The following is a 7,090-nucleotide window of genomic DNA, read 5'->3' as shown; positions in this document are numbered from 1 at the left end:
ATATATATATATATACAGTATGGTACCCGTGTTATCATACCACAAATACAATTATACCTTTTTTGGTCACTTTGTACTAAAAAAAAAAAAAATCCCAGGAGAGAATCCTTATCTAAAATATCTAAATATATTCCTAAAATAAAAAATGTTAAAAGATTCTGCAAGTCATTCTTTTGTGACATATTGTGCATGAAACAGATACAGTAAAGCTTAATGTCTTTGTATACAGATTGTGCTTAACTGCAATAAATATAATACCTTCACGGGCTAATGCAAACAAAGATTAGAGCCGTCAAATCAGAGTTCTAGTGCAGATTGGAACATTTTTCAGAGGATTGTGAACATTGAGGGATTAAACCACAGTGTCATTAAAAAAGGGATGATCTCCTGGCCTCTGTAAGACATCATTTAATCCCCTCAACATTAAAAGCAAACATAGGGAATGACTTTACCTCTGCCCTGAAAAACTAAGGCTGGTCACGCATGCTTGCATGGTGTCCTAATGGAAAATAAGGTATTCATTTTGTGAAATGAACTGACTACAAACTGGTTTCACCTGCTGCTGCTGATGTGTGATCGAGGTTGTCAAGGTTATCAGCTCTGAGGATCATGGCATTGACACAGTGGGAAGGAGCCTAATACTAGAGAGCAGTGACAATCTGTGGAGGCCGGCTGAGCCTCTTACACATCGTTGCATCGTGGGAGATCAAACCCTGTGGTCATTGGGTGAAAGTTCAAAAGGCAGAAAGGGATATCACAATTAATGTGGAATGAAACAAGGGTCTTTGTTGCTAAAAAGCAAAACATTTAATAAATCAACACCTACAAAACAAAATCACTGTTTGCTTGTTTCATCAGAAAATTTAAACAGGTAGACCCAAGGTCACCAGGGGTCACCAGCGGCCCCCAAAACCCTGAGTACACATTATGTGTAGAGATCAGATTTTATATTCTTGACCTTTGGAATCAGCAGTTATACTCAAAGCTACATTCAGACTGCAGGCCTTAATGCTCAATTCCGATTTACTGCTCAGATCCAATTTGTCAGCCTGCTCACATTACTCTGTGGCCAATATCAGATTTCAGTGTAAATGATTCACCATACTGAACTGACCCGCATGCGCAAAAAAACAACAAAGACGTCATGGATGAAAATGGAGATGCTGGTGTCTGTTTACACGCTCCATATTCTATATAATGGAAGTAAACAACTTAACAAATGGGCTATAAGGAGGAGAAAAACAAAGAGACAGATGCAGACATCTGCAGGTGGCCCAAATCAGAGCTGAAAAAAATCGGATTCCATGTGACTTGTGCTGCTCAGACTGTCATGAAAAAATTAAATCCGAGTCACACATGAGCAAGAAAATCAGATTTGGGCCACATTGGACATGCCTTCTGAACAAAGCTAATGGGTGGATCAAAATGGTGCCTAGAAACACCTATTTACCTCCTGGCCAATGAAGCTGGACTATTTCTTTCCAGCATTTTCTTTTCTACATTTAACAGACAATTTTGTCACTATCTTACCTTTCTACGGGTGTTATTAGGGGAGATTCTTGCCACTATGATTGCTGGCGGGTACCACCTGTCTGTGCCACCTAATGTTGGCTTTGATTCCTTAAACTACCAAAGTAGTTCACATTCAGTAGTTCTCATGAGTAAACATTTAAACTGAAAGAAGATAGAGAATGAATAAAACAGACAAGGCAGTGAAAAAACTGTTTTATTCATGGTCCCCAACGCGTATCACATGGTGCCGGCTCTCCATTCTATCCTAAAGTGCAATTTGTGACTTGTTTCAGTAAACACATCATATGACTTTTACTCCATGGATATTAACGAGTTAGAACTGCTGGTAGGTAAAGTAGGTAACTAGTGGCTGGCCTATATGTGAGATGACAACATTGTCATTGCTTGTTGTTTCGCCCAAGTATTCAGCTGATATGATGCAAACCTGTAACAATGTATTTATTCATATTTAAACTGAACCAGATTTTGTTTTGTTTTGCTTTTTTAAACCCTTACATTTGTTCTAGTGATATCTAAACCTAAACGTGGGTTACACACACACAACACACACACACATTTGTGACAGTTTCACCTAAAGAAATATATACAATTACAAATACATTACAATTTGGAAATTAAAACATAAGCATGTGATGTTTTCAGAGCTTTGGAACGGCAGGGATTTTACCAGTTTTGAGAATGTGGGACAGTTTCATGAAAAGCAAAAAAAGCATGTTGTGATTTTGAAAGCCAGGCATTGGAATGAAACTTCACAGTTTTTGAGCCTTTGGTGTCAAACTACTATATTTTGCCTTGTGGACCAAAGTAGCAATTATACACTCTGGTGTGAGACGACATTAGTTCTGATGACATCGATAGGATGGTACAAAAGCAACAAGTCAAGGTGGGTTTTTTAATGTTAACACTTGCTCACAGACATATTTTCAATATTCCAGTTGTTTGGGTGAAGCTCTTTCATGAAGTGAAATGGATGATCTGGTTTCCAGTCTTTTCTTCCGCATTCGACCTCCACTTTACCCAGAGCGGTGCCTCCCCCGCTCTGTGCTTCCTGTGCATACAGATCTAATCTCAGTTTACACCTTTGGAGCTCCTTCGCAGAGTTCACCTTCAGAAGCAGCACCTGGCTGTTGGCTTCAGGGCTGAGGGTGCTTGGAAGCGAGGCTTGTGTGGGACAGGGGTTCAGAGGTGGCAGACTACCCAGCACAGTCACATCCTCCAGTCTCTGCGGCATCCCAGTGAGGTTTAAGAAAGTGACTGTCAGGATCTGCTGCTCTGGAGAGAAGGCCATGGTGAAATGGAGGCAGGGTTTTGGTGATAATTGTTGTTTGATGATTGCACTTGAGTCATAGCTCAGTGAAGTCAGTGGAATTGGTTTCTCGGGCATTGAATGAGAAACAGCAGAGGGGCAGGTGAGTCTGCTGCGCTCTTTGTAAGATCTAGCATCTCCAGTTACTGTGCAGCGCCTCTGCAGATACTCACACGTTTTGGTCAACAGCCCTGGTTTGGCTAATGTAGGCAGGGAAGCACGGCTGGGGTGTATGGGTTTATAAAGAGGTGCTGTCAGCAGAGGTGAGCTGAGGCGGCGCAAGGAAAAATAAGATGTAGCCTGTTCATTTTCTTCAGGGGCAGATTGAGCTGGATTAGAAAATGGCAGAGAGGTGAACTGATGCTCGGAGGGAGCAGGGCTGGTGAACGTGGATGGGTACTCAAGTGTGTCTCCGTCCAGCTCCTCATACAACTGCCGAGATGCTGCAGTTGCTCCAGAGAGATGTGGGCTCTGAGTAGGAGTCACAGGTTCAGCAGGAGCCGGCGCCGATGTGACAGGAGCTTTGTCTTTCACTGTACAAATCTGGCTTTTCTTCCAGCACACGATACATCCCAGAACCAAAGACAGACAAAAGACGATGAGTCCAACCAGAAGAAGAATCTGGAGATGAACTGCAGCAAAGAAATAATGTCAGTCATCAAATGTGTTTTGATCCCCTTTGGTTACATACCACATTTAAAGTACATGTTCAAATTTGTCAAGAAAAACTGGGTGACGTGTGATCGTTTACACTGAGAAAAACATTGTAGCTGAAATAATCCCTGCTGTCTGAGTTCATTCTAATGTGATTCAAAAAGTGTTGAGATAAAAAATCCTCGATCTGTTTTAAAAAGTATTAGAAACTGAAGCGTCAGCTGTCAGAGCTAGCGATTATCCTCAAAATTCATTTCCTGTGTTTTTTTCCTAGAGTATCTTTGTAGAAGTAGAAGGACAGTAATACTACAAGGGAAAATTATACAAAACACAGTAAATTAGGATGAAACTCAGCTGACTGAATTCTGTTGCTCTAGTAACACATTGTACCTGCTTTGAGCTCCTTCCACAGGTCAAAAAGACACCATGGGTTTTTACAATAATTTGTAACTTAAAAAAACACTTTTGGGCATGGGCAAATCAAGTTTTATCCTATATCTGATATATTCTGGACTGATTTCAAATAACATCCACATAATCCACATGATTGTAAAGAAACAAGGCCCATCCTGAAGGTGAAGTTACATGATATAGTGCCTACTCTTATTGTTATGGTTCACTGGCATTATGAATACACATATCTAAGTTTCTTGATTTCTACTGAACATTTAAGCAAAGCAACCTTGTTGCACATCATGAGATCAAATGTAAACAAATCAACCCGTTAAAACAATTAGGCCAAGATGTCATTTGATAGTTCACATGGATGTTGAATCCAATACTCATAGAAAGAAAAGATATGGTCAACACTAACTACCATTCTGGATGTCTGAACAACAAAAAGGTGCTGATCTTGTGGCCTGGACCCCAGACAAGTAATTCCGGAAGATCATTGAAAGAGTAAAAAGTGTGGGAATTTTTCTGAAAAATCCCTATTTTGCAAAGTTCCTCCCTGATTTGAACCTAAACTTTAGGACCATACCTTCCAGTTGTCTTGTGAAGAGGACCTGCAGCAGAAGCCAGAGGAAAAGAATGACCACGATTCCTTCAATCATGCCTTTGCAGAAGAACAGCAGCACAGACTGCCAGAGAGGCTGCCCTGGGTACTCCTCATCATTGTAGGGCATGATGTCAACAGTATGCTGAGGCTTTGTCGGAGCCTATTTCAAAATATCCAAAGGCAGAAGTCCAGTGTTGAAAGAGTCTGAAAGAGCATCATTTTGATGTCTGAAAATACTTTTTAGTTTTAGTCCTGGATTGATCCACTCACAGATGCATTCAGCAGATTAACTAAAACCATTGTTTTACATAACAAAGGTACAAAAGCGCTTGAATTAAAAAAATATCTTTGTCTAAACCACAAAAGAGAAAAAAACAAACTTGCTTATTATATAATGTCCACAGATTTCATTAAAAGTATTTGGCTCTTAGTATGATGAACCTTCCACAAGTTCCAAGACTTCTCACATGCTGCAGATCCATTTTCCATATTTACAATCTGAAATCCTTCTGTCCAAACTTTCTATGTACATTATATTTTCAGCCTTCATCACAGGACAGTGATGCCCTGATTTGCAGATTGACTTGATAAGTGCCGCTCCTCCCTGGTGGGTGGGGACTGTGGGCGTAAATATCCAGCTCATAATACCTCTGTTGCATCCCCATTCTGCTGTGTCCCAGATGCCAATATAGTATTGTTACCATAGGATAACTATCATAGCAGTAAATCCTGCAACCCATCCCCCACCCTCATCCTGACATCCATGAGCTGTTCTACATCTCCATTAGCATTGTCTGCAGAGAACTGCAGGGTGAGGGGAATTAAAACTGGGCGCACTCTTTTTTTTAGTCTGTCCTGTATTTGTCTAATGCATAGGTTTTGTCACGATAAACTCAGTGTGGTGTGGTAAGAAAATGCACTAAATGGTTCTGTAAAAGGTACCATTAGGAAGTAAAACTCACTTAAAAAGAACATGCAAAGATTATGTAGAAATCCGTGTCGAACTCCAGTGACCTTGGACGAAGCAGGAATGGAAAATTAATTAATGGATTTCTTAAGTTGGCTCCATTTGCGTTCAATTTTCCCATTTTACATTAAAGCGGTGAAATACTGAAAAATGTGAATGTTTGATGGTGCACACTCCTCTCTACCTGAAAAAGTGTGTTTTGTGCAAGTGATGAAAAGCCATTTCCATCTGGCCACAGAGCCTCCAATGAAAGGTAAAGATGCAGCTGGTTGGGATGGAGTCGATTTACACTATTTCATGTAGTTTTTGTAAGACAAAAGTTCATTTGTATAGAACATTAAAGATGATTTCTTACTTATCAAGTCAAGTAGAGCTTTGAAGAAAAAATGTAACACAATCTAAAACAGCAGATTAACAATAAATCTGGGTAGTTTGAGGCATTGAAAACAAATAGTGAACAGATAATGTTGTCACCTCCTCTGACATGTTGAAACTGTCAGTTGACAGCTTACTGGTATTTGCCAATCTAGTGGTTAGAGAGCAAATTTATCTTTTTTCTTTCTTTTTTTATATAGTGGATATCTCTGAATCATAAACTGCTAATTCCAGCACCGTTGACCGGCTGGCCACAAACTGTATCCGTCTGCAATCTGGTGCGAACAGGAAGTGTGCCGTGTGTTGCAAGAGCTTTTCTTATTAATATCATTTATTTTTGGCACAAAAACTGCCTACTGCAGCCAAAAATAATCATATGAGCAAGATGAGCAACGCAACACAAGCATAACTGTGAGCAGAAAGCTCACACTTAAGTCACCTTTTTCGCAGTCTTTCTGTAGAGCATGAATGGAGAAATGATTAAAGGTGCTTTGAGTAATTTACGCGGTGGGAGCTATAACACAACAATGCAGTTTTCAAACAACAGTCTACACCACACATGATTGTTTTATTTTTCATGGCTACATAGCCAAGAAATATATTAACCCAAGACTAGCACAGAGTTAAACATCAATGTTACATTTTTTTTTTCTTCTTCCAGTTGTCACAGTGGCTTTTGTTTGAAAAGATACGTCAACTTGATTGTCCACATACAAATTATTTTAGCACACGGTTAAATGAAAACATGCTGCATTGCTACATTTAGCACTGCATCTTTCTTGTGGAGTGAGGTAGCACTGTGTCAGCGTTTATTTACCCATAGCTGAAGTGATTAACGATACATTCTCTGCATTCATACAAATATAACACGGCAATATATTATGAGATAAAGTATAAATCTGAGTCTGCAAAACTTACCAACATGGGAAGTCAATTGAGGTAAATGTTGTGTAATTTCAATTCTATATATAGTTCCCTGCATAAACATTGTCTCATTGTGTCTTTGATTCACAGCTGACATTAAATGACAAGAAAAAAAAAAGAAAAAAAGAAAAAAAAAGTCAAAATAAACCAACCAAACTGCATCCTTCTTTAGGATGTGACACATTTATGTAATGGTATGCATATTCCCTGAAATCTGCTATGAAAAGTATTAACTATGAGCTTTCACTCAAGTTCAAACAAAAGAACACCACAAAGGGATACAAAATGTGAGACAGTCACAGAAAAGGAGCTATGACACTGAGCTAAGGCT

Source organism: Leuresthes tenuis, unplaced genomic scaffold, assembly GCF_036924035.1.
Source record: "Leuresthes tenuis unplaced genomic scaffold, fLeuTen1.0.hap1 SCAF_5, whole genome shotgun sequence".
NCBI classification, from domain to species: Eukaryota; Metazoa; Chordata; class Actinopteri; order Atheriniformes; family Atherinopsidae; genus Leuresthes; species Leuresthes tenuis.
This window is presented reverse-complemented; position numbering follows the sequence as displayed.